We start from the raw sequence: 17,998 nt of genomic DNA, 5'->3' as shown, positions 1-17,998 counted from the left end.
ACATAAATGAAAATGCAGGTAACCTTGTATCAGCACTCTTCCTTACCCTTTCAAAGGCTTTCATCACAGTCTTTCACCACATTGTACTACAAAATCTTTCCAACCCTGGCCTTCAGGGTCCGTCCCTATCCTGGTTCCATCCACAGCTACTTCTGCCACACAGCCCAGGCACTAAAATGGCAGAACACTTAATATCCATATCAGTTGGCATTCTCAAAGGCTCTATTCTCAACCCCATCTTTTATAATATATTCATAAACACCCTCGTCACAGCAACCATAACAGCCACCATCATTCAGTATGCCAGTGACTCCACGCTTATCTGCTGCTCTAAAAGTTTCCTATAGTTATTTATTATTTATTTATTTGTGTATTTCAGTTTGATGACCGGGGAGGTCCACTGGACTCGAAAGCCCATTTTCAGTGGAGGCCCGGGGAGAAAAGCTCCACATACAAAAACAACAGAATAGTGAAGAGATTATTTTGAGTTAAAATCATAAAGCAACTATTACAAGAAAACATACAGATACAGAATTAATAATTAAGGATATAAATGTGAGAATACATTTACAATGAAATACTAAATCAGTGACATCATGAGGTAAACTGTAGTGTAACAAGTGAGTCTTAAAAGAAATATGAGTGTTACATAGGTAGGAGGGTTGTAGGTTAGGTTTGGAGAGTGCAGTTGCACTTCCTGTTATGGAGCAAGTAGGAATGGAGTTGAGTTTTGAAGTTGTTGAAGTTATTGGTGGTTCTTAGGAAGGAGGGGAGAGAATTCCATTTTTTGGCTTGGGAAAAGGACAAGAGGTGCTGTCCTGCAGGATGCTTTGGTTTGTAGACAGTGATGAGGTTTTGCTGAGCAGATCTGAGTGGCCTGCTAGGGAGAATATTGGATAGTGTTGGACATTTAGAAGGGTTGAGTAAAAGCCTATGGGCAGTGATAAGTTGGTGGTAGTCTAGAAGATTGGGAAGTTCTAGCCAGTTCAGTGAGCGGAGGGTGGAACAATGATGGGAGGAATGTTTGGCATTAATGGCGAATTTAGAAATTTTGTTATAGCAACTTTCCATCTTGGTGGTGGTAGAGGCGGATTAGTTAGTAAGTAGGGGAGCACCATACATAAGTGAGGGGAGCACCATACATAAGTGAGGGAAGAAGATAGGTTGTTGCGAGGATCTGTCTAGTAGAATAGGAAAGATAGTGGATATTTCTATATAGCAGACCAAGTTTTTGATGTTTTTTTTGATGTTTAGTTGAATATGGGTGTCAAATTTGAGGTCTTCATCTATGCTAACCCCGAGTAGTTTGGCATGGGGAACAATTTCTATAGTTGAATTGTTTGGCTTCTAATTTGGAAGGAGCCTTTGTCCAAGGTGGTGGATTTAGAGGGGAGGAAGAGTAGTATTTTAGATTTGTTAGTGTTTAGAGATAGGTGGTTTTGAAGCATCCAATTCTCAATGGTGGAGAAGCCGGTTTGAGTGAGGGATTGGAGTTAAGGGTGGTTAGGGGTGCAGCAGATTACTGTGGAGTCATCGGCATATTGTACAATTTTAGTATTTGGGATAGCAGAATAGAAATTGTTAACAAAGATATTAAACAGCATGGGGCCAAGAATGGAACCTTGGGGGACTCCTGTAGGAGTAGGAAGGAAGTTTGAGGTGCCTCTCTTCCATTTTGTCGGTTAGGTAACTAGAGAACCAGGATAGGGTATTTTGAGGGAAGTTGAGGTTAGCTAGGTGGCTGAGGAGATGAGTATGGGAGATAGTGTCAAAGGCCTTGGAGAGATCTAGAAGAATTGTAGAAACTATGTTACCAGAGTCACGGGCATGATTGACTATATCTAGGAAGGAGAGAAGAGCAGTTGCAAACAGTAATCCAGAAACCCTTTCCTCAGTCGAAGCCTGGTTGCACAATGCACAGCTATTCCTCAGCCGTAAAAAAAATGTAAGCGCCTTCTCTTCTTCCCTGAACTCTGTGACATTCAAAAGCCCTCTTTCACTGTATCTTCCTCTGACAATTCTAACACAGAATTGGTTGAACATACAAAATTATTAGGAGTCCATATCAACGACAGTATGAAATTTGATTATCCTATACAAAATGGTGTTCCCCATATGAAACTAAAACATTCCTGACAGGCTTATCTAGTATCTACATAGCTGCATCTCTCCACCTGCCCACTTTCTTCTATGCATCACTTATCTTCACAAACCTGTAATCCAACCAACTACACAAGTAACAGCAGCACTACAACAAGATAAGCAAATTTGCTGCAAACCTCCTCTACAGAGCCCACCATCGCTTGCTCTTAAAAAAATGCAGTGGCTCAAATTATCACATTACCTGACATATTCTCAACCCCGTAACCTCATCCACAAACCCAATCACTGCCCATCCCTCTCCAACTTGCTAGAGATTTACATCTGAAGTAGGACCCTCCTCTCAAATAAACTTATCACAACTAACAAAGTCAAACAGCAGCACTGGAGACTCCCTATACTCCACCTACATTGTGAAAATATGGAACATCACTGCCTTTAAGAGAAAACCCACACACAAGCTCCTTCAAAAAAACTTTGAAAGCTCACCCAAAAAACTACTGGCTCTGCAGCAGTTCCTTCCCTGAAAGAAATTATTCACTTCAACGTATTTTAGTCTCACACATTCTCCCCTTCTTGTAATTTCACACCACTATCTCTCCCTTGCGTACTCTCTCTCTAACTTTCTAAATCAGTAATGTATATTACTGTTCTACTGCTCAAATACTAAACATGTTTTCTGCACAGAACTGCATTAAATTTACTTACCTCTGTACTTTAACTGTACCACATCCACATAAAACAAATGTAATACAAGTGACTGTTGTTTTTGCTACTGCAATTTACTACTGTATTTACTTCACTATTTTATTGTATTTTATTATTGCACTTTGTAAAATTGTATCTTTGGAACTTTTCTCCCAGGGCCTCAGCTGAAAGTGGGCTTTGTACTCATGAACAAAACACTAGAGGCCAGCATATACAGTCCAAAATTTTATTGTAATAGCTAATAAGGACATATAAATGCCCAAAAATTATTCCAAAATCAAACTGGTTTCGGCTGATGCCTTCTTCAGTGAAAATTAGTCATTCAAATAAGCACAAGACTTCATGAATATTTATATAGTGCTCCAGCCAATGGCCATCAATGGTATGATTCATACCCCTGTTTATTAACGGATTGTAAAAACCAAAATGCTTAGAGGACAGCATTTTGATGCCAATAGTGCTGAGGCTTGCAAAAATACATCATATTTGTACATGGATGTTGTTTAAAATTTAGAACAAATAATTTGTTTATTAATCAAATCATAATTAACTTAAACAAAAGAAAATAATGCCCTGCGTAATCATGGTATAAATACCATTCTGTATAGTAATACACCCAGCCAAAATGTTAAGGCATACTCATCAAGGTAAATAATATATATATTTTTTTATTTTTTATATATGGGAAATAACCATATGAGCCAAGTATAAAAATGATTGTGTGTATATAACATATACTTATCATAAATGGTCATTTAGACCAGGTGGAAACAAGGCTCCCAAATGGATAATCCAATATTTTTCCTTATGACTCAGTATGTTTTGCTATCCCTGTTGATTGTTCCTGTTACCCGTGATTCTATCAATAACCATAAACATAAACTTAGCCATTGGGTGTTTAATGGTATGTTGATATAAAGCATTGGTAGGTTTTGCATTCCTGATATCACTTCTATGTTCCCCTGTTCTTATTCTTACTGAGCGTGAAGTTTTACCCACATAAAATGCAGAGCACTGACATGTAGCCAAATATATAACCCAATTACTGGAACAGTTGGCAAATATCCTAAGATTATAAACCTTACTGGTGTTGACACTGGAAAATTGCTTCAACCTGTTCACCTGGTTACATGAAGAACAATGACCACAAGGGAAAGTGCCCAAAAGTTCATCCCCTGCTATGGTCAATTGTTTATATTTGGACCCTCCACTTTCCTTCTGTTTATAGTGGGAAAACCAGGATCCTAAGGTTCTACCCCTCCTATAAGAAAACTGTCATTTAGTACCCAGGATATCCCGAAGAAAATGATTGGCCATCAGAATGTTCCAATTGTCATTCATAACATCTCTTATCACCTGATGATTCCTACCGAATGTAGTAACACACCTAACGGTTGTGTCTTTTGAATTTGATGTATGGTCCCTATATTGCAGCAATGTATCCCTGCGTTGTTTGTCAGAGCATGCACTGGTGGATACAATATCCATTGGACGATACCCCCTATCCAAAAATCTGTTTCTTTAGATTAATTTTCTCAAACCTATTTGCTTACAGGCTGTGTGTCTGAAGAAAGTGACATTATAACTTCAGATTCACCTCATGAGGATCTTCCTTTTGGCAATACAATCCATAAAATGATGGAACACTTTAACTGGGAGGGCAAACACATTTTCTGAATTGCAGAAAAGGAATTATGACTTGATGCATATGGAAATGCCAAAACTTTCTGCTATCCCTCCTATCTTGAATACTTTGGAAGATCCCTTTTAGTCTGCTTCTCTCGATTCTGAGGCCCATCCTCCTTTGTCTGAGCCAGATAAGTTGTGTAAAGTACCTGATATCCATAAGTACTTGTACAAAAAAACTTTCCTCTGACCCAGCAGTTATTCCTGTGGAATCTGATAGTTTCCAAGCTGCTCCCTTCTTCCAAAGTTTTACCAAATGATAAGAATAGCAGAGCCGTCGTCAGATTTGGAAAGAAGGTTTACACTTCTGCCATTTTGTTTTTTCTTGCCATTAATTAGCAGATGCACATGACCACATGTAGGCTTTGTATTTTTGACAACATGGCTAAATTAATAACAGACATACATGACTGATACTAAGGCTTCTTTACAGAATATGCTCAGTTCTGCCATGCTAGTTGCAAAGCATTCCATTCAGTTGTGGGTATGATGATTCTGATGATTCCTGTAGAGCTCCTGCTATAAGATTTGTTCAAAGAAGGTATGCCTGGCTTAGACTACAGTGTCTACCTGGTGATGTTAAAGCCAAACTGCTGGATGCTCCTTTAGATAAAGATAACTTGTTTGATTCTTCTGCTGAGATATTCAAGAAATTAAAGGAAAGATAATTAAAGGTTTTAAGCAGCTTTTTCTTTCCTGCATTCTTATGTTTCAGAGGAAATATCCATTAAAGGCTGGCCCTTTTTTCCACAAAACCCCAAATTCTTCACAGCAGAAAGGAAAGGAAAGGAGATTTCATAGAAAAGTATAGCAAGAAAACCCAAAGTATGATTTCAAGGCATCCAAGACAAAGTTCCAATTTTTGACTGTTTTCTTATCCCCATTCCTCCCTCACTGCACCTTGGCCAATGTCTTCACAACATTTCAAGACAACTTTCTCACTGTCTTCCCCTTTGGAGAAGAATAAAATCATGCAGTTGAATTTTGGACCTCATAAAGAATGGGTACAGACTACACTTGAGTTCTCCAATATTATCATGAATTCCTCGGGTTCCCTCAAACTAACAACACTAAATATTTCAGATTCTTTTCAACCTGTTCCTTCAGGGGATTAAAAAAAACGGTTTCCTCCCATCAAAAAGGAAAAGGAAATTACTCCATAATTGCAGTGTCACAAGAAAAGATGTGGAGACCAATACTGGACTTATCCATTCTGAGCACCATTTTAAAATTACCAACATTCAAGATGTTAACTCTCCAAAATTGTTTTCCTTTAAATTCCCCCAAGTCTTTTTGGTTACCTTAGATGTAAAGGATGTGTATCTGTATATCCCTAGTCATCCAAACCATGGAACATTCTTAAGATTTTGTGCACATCTTCATAGCTGCAGAGGTGAACACTTTCCTATATTCATCATTCACATTGCCTCAATGGCATATGGGTTCTCTACCTGCATAAACCTATACTGGCAGGTTTCCAAAGCTCAGAATCCCTTCCCCCATCAGGAAAATCCTAACCCTTGTCTCAGAAAGTCAGTTATTCAGGCTTTTACTGCCAGATGTAGGGCTCGCACAGTTGAATCTCCTCAAAGGCTTGCATTAGTAGATTATAGCTTCCAGACACAGATAAGACCCTTTTGGGGACTTCCCTTCCTTATTGTTATTATATGATTTTGTTTTCCTTTTATTTTTTTATGTAAAAAAAAGTGTATATATATATATATATATATATATATATATATATATATATGTGTGTGTGTGTGTGTGTGTGTGTGTGTTGTTGTTGTTTGTCTTTCAGCTTTTTCCCCGGTAAGGGGTCGCCACAGCAGAACTCCGGTCCGCTAATGATTGACAGTAGATTTTTTACGAAACGCCGAGGTGCCAGCTCGACGCCCAACGAAGGCATGCCCATTTACGCACACATGTCTTTCTAACGCTACCCAACCAGGGGGAGGACATGCAGACTCCACTCAGAAGGCACTCCCAAGCCCAGCTGAGAATCGAACGGGAGAACTTCTTGCTGTGAGGTTACAATGCTACTGCCGTACCACCGCGGCAAAATTATATATATATATATATATATATATATATATAAAACAGGACAGTGTTGCATTTTTTCACTTTTTCTTCATTTTTATGGTATTTCCTTTTGTACACTGCTATTGCGGTTTTTAATGATGAATTTTGATTTTACAGCAAACTACTATATTTGCATTTTTCGTGGAGATTTTTATTATTTCTGGCAAAGGACTTTCTAAGTAAATGCTTATTTATGTTGTTTTAAAAAGTTACAGTTTGATGCAAGTTCATATAGTCGATTTTTATCACTATTTGTGCAAGTGAATTTTACTTGTATTGTATGTTTTTTATTTTTTATATTTTTTCCCCTAACAGATTTGTTTGTTTTTAAATTGAATTGTACACGTTTTAGGTCACAGTAAAGGTGGGAAAAGTTTTAAAATGATTTATTGTGGTCTCGTTTTTATATCACAAAAACCTGGCATTTTAACAGGGGTGTGTACACTTTTTATATCCACTGTATCCTCTAGGGCTGTTCTAGTACCTGGTTCATGTACGGGAGAACAAAACCTTTAGGGTGCAGGTGAGGTCCAAGGTAAGAGACCCCTTCCTAGATATAATATTTTGACCTCCAGTATAGTTCATAGTACAATGAACGGAAACTTCACCACTTTATTACCATGTATAGGGCTGATGTGGTTTCCTTAGCTATGACTGTTTTACAGTTAGCTAATCTCAGATTATGCTCTAATTGAGAATGACTGTAGGGCTACCTTCTTGGGGAGATCAGTCTAGCATTCCAAATTTTGATGATGACTCTGTTGCAGACAGTAGTTGACACCCTGAATCTGTTTCTTCGGACGGTGAACAGGTTCAGAAACCCAAGCAAGTGTTTACTTTTCCACAGATGCTAGCTAAGTTTAGGGATGTATTTGGATGCTGTCTGGAGCTATGCCTTACATTGGCAGAGTTTATAATCTTATTGAGGATGAGATTCCAAATGTTTTTGGTTGTTCCTTCTCTGTTTCAGTTTTACTAACAACTTCTAAGACTTGTATGTAAAACCCCTTTGGTTAGTGAACCAGCTCCTAAAAAGGCTATGAGGAAATACAAAGTGTACTCCAATCTTGCAGCTTTCAGTGCTCCTTTGTCAGCTGAATCAGCTGCGGGTTTTCCAGCTGTTTTTAACCCTACACTGCCGGATAAAAAGCTTGTTTCAGCTACATATTGTACTTATTTTACTGCCTGCACTTAAAGTCGTTTTTTTGTTTAAATTACCTGTTGTAACTATTGTAGGCTACACACTCAAGTGTCATAGTCATTTCCGTGCATTTAGTGCTTTTTTGATTGTATCTGCTTTCTTTTCTGAAAAAAAAAAAAAAATTTGTTTTCCCCTCCTTTCTAAGGTAGTATAGTCCAGTTTTCAGGTTAGTGCTGAATTCAGGACTGTGTTACAAGTTTCTGTGTTAGCCCATACCTTACTTGGATAGAAAGAAGTTTCTCTGTTCACCTGTGAGAGAGGGGAGCTTTGAGCAGCCTGTCTGTCCCTGGAGGAGTGGTTTCATCCCAGAAATTAGTAGTTTAATGGCCATTTTGGGCAGATTTCTATCTCTTTCATTTCCCTGCTATAAAACCCGTATTTGCAAGGTTTTTGCGCTTGTATACAGCTCAGCAAGCTCCTGCCTGATGCCCTGCAGAGTTCTGCAGCAGCAGAGAGACTTGGGAGTGATTAAGTATCATTTGTCTGCATTTTCTTGCTGCCTTTAGCTAACTCCACCAAAAACGCCGATCTTTTAGAGTTTGTGTGATTTAAAAAGCTTGTTTCAGCTACATATTGTACTTATTTTACTGCCTGCACGTTAACAAAGTCGATTTTGTGTTTAAATTGCCTGTTTAACTGTTGTAGGCTACACACTCAAGTGTGATAGCCATTTCTGTGCATTTAAAGTTTTTTTTGATTGTATCTGCTTTATTTTCTGAAAAAAAACCAAAATAAGTACTTGTTTTCCTGCCTTTCTAAGCTAGTATAGTCCAGTTTTCAGGTTAGTGTTAAATTCAGGGCTGTGTTACAAGTTTCTGTGTTTGCCCATACCTTACTTGGATAGAAGGAAGTTTCTCTGTTCACCTGTGAGAGAGGTGAACTTTGAGCAGTCTGTCTGTCCCTGGAGGAGTGGTTTCAGCCCAGAAATTAGTAGTTTATTGACCATTTTGAGCTAATTTCTCTCTCTTTCATTTCCCTGCTATAAAACCTGCTTTAGCGTGGTTTTATGAGCTGGGCAGCGCCGGTTAGCTAGAGTATAACTATTCCCGGCTCCACATAGTGTACTCTTCAATTTTTCCCTTGGAACTAGACTAACTTTCAGCTTAAGCACTCAAACCATTCACTTCTCAGCCTGGCACTTGCTCAAAACTCATAGCAAGCACTAATAAACCTTAGCACTAGACCCCCCCCTATACTGTAGAGAAGGACAAGGCTCTCTGTTCGACCTTACCCAGCCAGTCAGTAAAACAGCTCACTGTACCTATCCAGGCATGTCCAAAGGGCAGTTTCAGGTGTACTCTCCGGTCCAACTGGTGAATCTGGCATTTTGAGGCAATGTTACAACTCCCTCATGTACACAGACAGCCGTCTCCTCCTACTACCAAACACTAATACATGCGAGAGTTGCAGTTATACAGACAAACTGGAGGCTAAGCTTTCTCAACCCAAGACTGGACCAGACAGTCAAGAGGAGAAGGGAATTACTTGCATCATACCACCAGTCTCACATAGACCTATGAAACCAGCACCGACAAAAAACACACATAAATACACAAAAACATACTCGGATGCTCTAAATAAAAACCTGCAAAAGCAACAGAGACCTCCAAAGCAGACATCCAAGCAACCTCCACCCCCAACACAAAGCATGAAACGCATACTTCACAAAACCAATGTGTCACGCAATCACAGCCCTTAAGGCAAAATAACATACCCAACACACTAGTAGTAGGTGACCCTATAGTCAGGCACACTGACGTCCCACTCACTAGGCTGAACAAGGAGAAGGTTACTGTTAGCTGCCTGTTGGGTGCCAGGATCCGCCACATAATGCAAGCACTCATGTCACTCCAGAACAAGTACAAATACGACTCTGTCATTGTCCATGTTGGTGTGAATGACCTGAGCCGTACCTCCCTGGACTACATGAAAGACATGGAAGAGCTCTCTGATCACGTAGCCCAGGCCGGTATAACGCTGACCCTGAGTAGCATCCTGCCCTCACCAAGAATGATACCATGGTATAAAGAAAAAAATTATCAATTTCAACAATTGGCTAAGCTTCTGGTGTCATTCAAAGGGGATCAAGTGTCTGTCAGCCTGGGATGACATGCTTGACAAGCCACGCTGCTTCGCTAGAGACAGCTTGCACCTGTCACCCTTAGGCTTTCGAATACTGGCCAAGGCTCTTGCCACCCCCATAGTGCCTTTTTTAGGCAAGGCCCAAAAGACAAACCCACCGCTGTAAATAGCACAAGTAACAAAAAACTGAGGGTAATGCTACTCAGTGCCAGCAGTCTAAACCTCAAAATGCAAGCACTCCAGGCACTCCTAAGTATGGAGAAAATTGATGTATGTGCAGTAACAGAAACATGGTTTAAGGCTCCAGAGAGCACCCCAGCACTACTAGGCTACAACTCGTACCATACATTTTAGCCACAAAACCTGGACCGAAATACAAAAGGCGGGGGCGTATCCATATTCATCATGGATACCCACACCTCCAGGTTAGTGGCACAGCACGATGCTTCAGAGATCATCCACGTGCAACTAACAATGGGCAGAACTGCAATTCAAACTATAACTTGCTACAGATCACCCACCATGTCCCAGGACCCCCATCCACATTTCTGGAAACACTGGGAAACATAAAGGTCCTACCAAACACCCTGATATTGGGTGATTTCAATTACCCAAATATTAACTGGAAGAACTACTCAAGTACTGACTCCCTTGCCCAACATTTCCTAGAATTTATAAACTCAAATGCTCTGGATCAAATGGTCAACACCCCCACCAGAGGTGACAACATATTGGACCTGGTCATCACCAACATGGGCAACAAGTGTTCCACACCGGAGGTCAACCCCTCGCTGGTTAGATCTGACCATAAACTAATCACTCTGGATATCCACATTCCCCCCTCCCCCACCCCTGGTCAAAGAAACCACCATGAAAAACTTTTCAAAAGCAAACTTCACGTTACTTAAGACCAAGGTGGAAAGTTTCAAATCCCCCATGCTAAAGGATAACGCTGCCCAAGCTGCAAAATCCTTTACTAATGCACTCTACGAGCACCTACAAGAATGCATGGATCGTGCTATCCCAAGCAAAACCAAGACTCACTCCTCCAAGAAAAGGAAACCAGTCTGGTGGACCCCTGACATAAACAAGCTATACAGTAGAAGGAGGAAACTAGTACAGAAAAGAGTAAAATCCCAAGAGGGGAAGACATCCCTGATCAATATCAGCAAGAAACTATGATCCCTCATAAACTCATCCAGGGGTAGTTTCAAAAGAAAAATTGCCAAGGACTCCAAAGATAACCACAAGGCATTCTTTAGCTATGTCAAGAATCTAAGTGGCAATTCCCAGATCTGCTCGGAGTGAGTGCAGAATGGCACAAAATACACTGAGTCGACCGATATCGCCAACATCCTGGTTCAGTGCATACTTCACCCCCCCTCTCATCCCCAAAAGGGCCCATAACCATACCAGAAGAATGTAGCGCCCCTGAAATCACAGACACTCAGGTTAAAACAGCCCTCTCCAAAGCCGAAAACAGAGGATCAGAGGGACCGGATGGTGTCCCAGGCTGCGTCCTACATGAGCTCAAAGATAAACTAACCCTTCACCTAAACACACTGTTCAAACTCAGCCTCTCCACAGGCTACGTGCCCATAGAGTGGTGCACAGCAACAGTTATTCCGCTCCACAAATGTGGAGCCACAACAGACCCCGGGAACTATCGCCCTATAAGCCTGACTAGCTTCGTCTGCAAGGCTGTGGAGCGCATCATCATGGATCTCATTAACAGATACATTGGGAACCTCCAAACACTGGACCCTACCCAGTTCAGCTTTGTTAAGGGCAGATCATGCCTCCTAAACTTGGTGGACTTCTTTGAGACAGTTACCAAGGCTATAGACGAGGGAAAGGTGGTCCACACAGCCTACCTAGACCTCGCAAAGGCCTTCAACACCATTCCCCATTCTAGTATTATAGACAAGCTCACCAGCCTGAACATAAACTCCTACATCACGAGCTGGGTTGCCAACTGGCTCACAGACAGAACCAACATGGTAAGAATTGCAGGAGCTAAGTCTGACTCTAAACCGGTTACAAGTGGCATTCCCCAGGGCTCAGTCCTAGGACCCATCCAGCATATACTTCTCTGAGGTACAGGCAAGCACAGGAGGACTATGGCTGACCAAATTCGCAGACGACTGCAAACTAGGGGCTATAATTGATTCTCTGGTTAACACAGACATCCTCCAAAAGGTTCTCACTGAGACATATACCTGGTGTCAAAACCATGGCCTCAAGCTAAATGCCAAAAAGTGCATAGTCATCCTCTTTGGAAAAAACAAAGTACCCACAAATTACCACATAGGTGATAGCCCCCTAAATATGGAAGATGAAATAAGGGATCTGGGGACCCAAGTAGATAGTAATCTCTCCTTTGATAATCACATTACAAAAGGGTTTGCATCCAGATCAAAAGAGGTCATTGTGCCCCTCTACGCATCACTCATCAGACCCATCATAGAGTACAATGCCCCATTTGGGATGTACCTTACACGACACCTGCAACAGCTGGAAAGACCACAGAAGTACCTCACCAAGAGGATTACTGGCCTCAAACAGATGGCCTATGCAGCTCGACTGAAGAAACTCCAGCTGTACTCATTTGCATGCCGCCTACTCAGAGGTGATCTCTGCCTGACATACAAGGCCATGTCCAACCCAGAATTGATGGACATGCTCCACCTAAAGAAAACCATATCCCCTTGAGCCACACACTCTAGGGATCTAAACTCACCACAACAATAAATAGGACGTGCTGGAGGGATAGATACCTGTCCCAGAGACTTCCCATGCTCTGGAACAAGATTCCAATCTACATTAGGCAGAGCTCCTCACTAACACTCGTCAAGAGAAACCTTGACGAGTGGATGGGAAACACGAAGTTTACCCTGGGGATCACTTCAGTGGCTCTGCTGGACAGATGCACAGGGAACTAATCTAAGGGGGCAGCGAAAGCCAAAACATTCTGGCTAGGCTTATAAATGCCTTTGGGCAGATAGCCTAGTACCTACCTATGAACCTATATGGTTAGAATCTCAGGAAAAACGTTGGCTTAGTCTAGTAATTTAGTCTTTAGAATTTTAAATTATCAGGGCTTCATGTGGAAATTTATTTTGCAATGTACTAATTTAACCCCTTACTGTCTAACTTCCTTCTCTCCACCACTCATTGTCAATATTTCTTGGCAGTTGAGCCTTCTTAGCTTCAGTTTGTGATATTTTTATCCTGGAAAAAAAACTATGTATTTTTGTTTTGACTGTATGAATAATATAATCTTATTGTACTACCATTGTTGTATGCTTTTAGATACAATGTCAAGTAACTTGCGTTTGAACTCCTATTGTAATTGTCATATGTACAAATGTATAATTATGTGATCTTCCTTGGTGCTTTTCTCTCCAGATCTCCGCTGAAAACGGGCTTCTGGCCCAGTCGGACGCTACCCAGTTATCAAATGTAAATAAATAAAGTAAAGTAAAGTAAATACTTACAGTTTACATGACTTTACTGTTTGCCTGCTGAGCAAAAGTGTTGTATGAATGACATTGTTTCAAATGCAACTCAGGTTTCAAAACATGCTGTGAGGAGTGACTTGGAAGATGGAACACTATTTCTAAAAATCCAGCCGCTTCTTTTGTATTGAGAAGGTATGCCTGGTTACATAACCAGAATTTTTCTGAGGATTAAAAAATTAGATTTTGAATGCTCTTTTAACTTCTAAATTTGTGTTTGGTCCTGCTGCTACCCAGATTTTCAAACAATGGGATTATAGAGGTAAATTGATGCATGGGGTATTTAGAATATTTTATATTCCCGGGTTCTCTGCTAACAAGGAGTTCAACTTCAAAGAGCAGAACAAACAGAAATCCCAGCCTAACAAGAGTCAGGGTATGAAAAGGAAATGCCAGGAGGATAATGCTTCCAAAACAAATAAAAGGGGTTCCTTTCCAAAATAAAAAATAAAAAAAAAAATCTGCATACCATGGACATTCACAGGCAGCTCAGGTACTATCTTGATAAAACTAAGCTCTTCAGGAAAGCTGAACTGCTGTTCATTTCTTACTCTGAAGATGTGAAGGGTCAACCTGTCTCTAAGCAAATGACTGCTCATTGGCTGTTCTGTGCCATTGCTTTTTGTTGCTCCCACCTTGGTAAATCTGTTCTAGGCAAGGTTAAGGCACATTCCACTAGAGTCTTATCCTCTTTGGTGACATATTGGAAAGAAGTGGACACTAAAAAGCTTTCTAGAAGCAGCAAACTGTTCCTTTTTTCCTTACCTTTACAAGACACCACAAACTGGATTATTTTTCAAGTTCTGGAACAAGCTTTGCAAGGGCTATTCTTCAGTGGCTCCTGGATTCTTATCTTCCTCATCTAAGGTAGTAAGCTTTGGGAATCTACCCATATTCCACTGAGGCAGTGTGAACGATGAACATAGTACAGTTGCACAAGTCCTACTTACCTGTAAAAGTATGTTTGAATTTCACTTCCTCAGTTGCAAATAGGATAAATACAATAAACCCGTATTTAACAGGTCATGCATGATAGTGTAGAGACTATTTTAAAAAATAAGGAGTACAGTATTAAGATGCTGACAACTCTGTAGCAAGTGCATTATGAACAATATATAGTGTTACAGCAAGAAATATGTCACAAAATAGTGTTTCTTCTATAATTCCATATTCAATTCCTTTATCATAAAAGTGTTTCTTATATATTTCCATATTCAATTCCTTTATTATAAAGTCCCCTGTAATAACATAGTTCACCCCTACTAATCAGAGATTATTAGTTGCTCTAAAAATGGTCCAGTCTTTGCAGTCCTCACCTGTTTATACATACAGAAAATCATCAAAGATTATCAAGAATTAGTTGTATGGAAGGCACAGTGTGTCAGAGAGGTTTATTAGCAACTTTTCTGAAAGTGATGGTTGTCACAGGCCTTTCTGTCATATTCTGGTAACTTAGTTGCAAAGACTGTGTAGCTGCATTTGCTGTGTTTGTCTATAGAGAGCAGGTGCTGAAACGCCTCTTCTTTTGGTGCTAAACAGAGCTCAGTTTTTCTGGAGTGAAAAGACATTGACTGTGTGATCTGAGAGAGTATGTGCAGGACTTGACTGATAATCTGTTTACTAACGATTAGGGCAGTTAATGTGGGCATAGAAAATCTCTTGACCCTGGACTTTTGTCATTTCAGCTTTGCAAAGGAAGGTCCTGCCTGTTTAACCTCATTAATTTCTTTGAAATAGTCACTGAAACAACGGATAGCAGTTACTCAGTTTATGCAACATATCTGGGCCTGGCCAAGACCTTTGACATTATTCCACATGCAGGCACTATTGACCTGTTTGTACACCTGAATATCAATCCTTATGTTGTGCAGTGGATTGCTCACTGGTAGGCTGACAGAAGGTATACGGTTAGAGTCACAGATGCCACGTCTGAAAGAGCTCAGTGTTGGGCCATCTTCCTTTTGGTATCCATTTCTTGGACCTTCAAGGCAACATTCCTGGTCTATGGTTATCTAAGTTTGCCAATAACTGTAAATTGAATGTTATTTGATCTTCCATCGACTGACCGTTAATCCAGCACGGGTTAGACAATTTTAATAATTGATGCAGGACAGTGGTCTCAATGTAGATCTGAAAAAAATGTTGTATAGTTCAGTTTGGTAAACAAAACATTTTCCCATACCTTCTAGGCAACACATCCCTCTGATCAAGTGCTCTTGCAACGGATCTAGGGACTGTTGTTGGTAATTCATTTTGTTTGACCATGTCTCCACTAGTTCAAAAGCCTTCTGTTTAGCTTATCTGATTTTCAAAGGCATCTCCTCTAGCTTCAAAGAAGTTGCAACTTCTTTTTACTTGTATATCATCAGACCCATTATTGAAAGTAATTATCAGTGTTCTGTAGTCCTATCTCACCTTCATTCTTACATATGGGTTCGGAGCCGATCCTCTGCTCCAACTCGGCTGATTACAAAGCTCGAAGTCTCTAAGTTGGCTCGTGGCAAGTTAGGTATCTCACAATGCACTAGTAAGAATCCCCAGATCTAGTCTGCCACGGCTACGAGTTCAGAAGTGCTCTCTTTCTTGGCTGTGGATAAATTGGAATTTTTTGCTTATTCAGTTTTCTATAATGACTGTTTTTGACTATAATAGTTAGTTTAGTATTAATAGCTTACAGTGGATATCTTGTAGTAGTTAGTGTGTTTTTTGAATTTTATTGCAAATTGTTGTCGCTAATTGTTGGCTGCCGCTTCTGCAGGCCTTTCCTTACTGGTATCCCTTCTTTTCTTTGTGCTAGTTATTGCTAAATTTTTCTTGGACATATGTCCATTTTTTATTTAGGACCTATTCTACCCTTTGTTTGTTGCTTGTTTGTTCTCTGTCTCCCCTACCCCTCTGTTCAGGGCTAGGCCCGTTTAAGTTAGAGGACCTAGTCCTCTATTGCCTTTTTCCTTGTGTGTTGTTTCCTCAGCAGGGCTAGGCCCGTTTAAGTTAGATGACCTAGTCCTCTGTTGTCTTCCCCTTGTGTGTTGGTTTCTTGAGCAGGGCTAGGCCTGTTTAAGTTAAAGGACCTTGTCCTCTCTTCCTTTTATCCTCTATGTTTATATTTTGTAATTGTTGTTGTGACAGTATGTCTAAGGAGTCTAAAGATCATAAACCTTCGGGTTTCAAAAAATGTCGTAAATGTTCACAACAAATGTCCCTGACTGACAGACATAGTATTTGTGTTTATTGTTTGGGAGCCATACATCTTCAGGAGACATGTACCTTTTGCCACTTTTTTAGTTCCCGGGTTCTCCAGGAAAGGAAGAACAAACTGATCTTGAAAGGTCTCCTTAAACCTTCCTTTGAGGAGGATTTAGCTAGTTCTTCCTCCTCTCATTCCAGGTCTCCCTCTTCTAAAAAAGAGAAGGTCAAGTCGGTGAAAAGACAGTCTCCTACACTGACTGTTAAATGCAGAGAAAATTGTTAAACCGGACAAACCTTCTACCTCTTCGGCTCCTCTGCCTTTGGAGCCGGTCGAGGTTATTGACATCGACATTCCAGTTTTGGCCCCAAGTTTTTCGGAGCCGATAACTGAACCCATATCTTGAAGCCAGAGGAAAGATTTATTACCGGTATCCCCGACACTCATCTCCAATTTTGCAGAGATCTCGATCCCCTACCTTGTCGGTGCTAGCAAATTTGTTGTCTGCTCTGACCCAATCTGTTCCGGAGCTGTCTAAGGCCATATTACCTGCTTCTGTTCCTCCTCCAAGCCATCTCGGTCTTTTGAAGCCAGAACTATTGGTGCCGTTTGTTGTGGAACTGTCGGTTCCAGCACCCCAAGTGTCTGTCTCGGAGCCGAGTTCCGCTCTGACACCGGTGCTGTCCCTGGTGTCCAGGAGACGAAGCTCACCAGTCTGCCCCGATGGGGACACCCAGACCCAAACTTTGGTTCTGAGCCTGCTTCTTGGTGCGTCTGCTCGGCTGAGCTCAGCTCCTACATCTGTCTCAGAGCTGATTGCTCTTGAGCCGAGGGCTACTTCTGCTTCCTCAGAACTGGTGGTGTCCTCGGAGCCGGAGAGATCTGCCTTTGAGATGATGAGGAGCATGCTGTCTAGATCTTCAGCTCCACACAGGGGTACCGATGCTCTTCCCACTCAAGCTCCGACCTCTGTCTCACCACCATTTCTCTCTCTTGACAGCAGACACACACAGCCTCAGGAGCCCCCATTGGGTGGCCCCCCCCAGTCTTCTGAGACCTCCCCAGAATTACCCCTCTGAGGAGCCTCCTCAGAAGAGAACTTCCAAGAGGAAGCACGTAGACTCCCCTGATGAGTCCATCACCTCTGACATTGACCTCGAGGAGTCACAAGGGTCCCCTAGGTCATCCTCTGATGATATCTCCTTCGTAGATATCCTAGAGATCCTGAAACAGAAAGGCGGCTGGCCCACCATCACCCCTTCTGATGAGGAGTCAGTGTACCTGAAGTCTTTTGGGTCTCAACCTTCAGCCTCTTGGGTGTCTCCACCTTTCGATGAGCTGTTAGATTTGGTGAGTCGAAAGGTGTGGGAAACTCCTGACGCCGTGGAACCAGTCCCCAGAAGGCCAAACAAATTTCTTTCAGCTCCTAGTGAAAAA

This window comes from Protopterus annectens, chromosome 13.part0, assembly GCF_019279795.1.
Source record: "Protopterus annectens isolate FY-2018-M chromosome 13.part0, PAN1.0, whole genome shotgun sequence".
Taxonomy (NCBI): Eukaryota; Metazoa; Chordata; order Ceratodontiformes; family Protopteridae; genus Protopterus; species Protopterus annectens.
The sequence above is the reverse complement of the archived record's forward strand: the minus strand, read 5'-3'. Positions refer to the sequence as shown.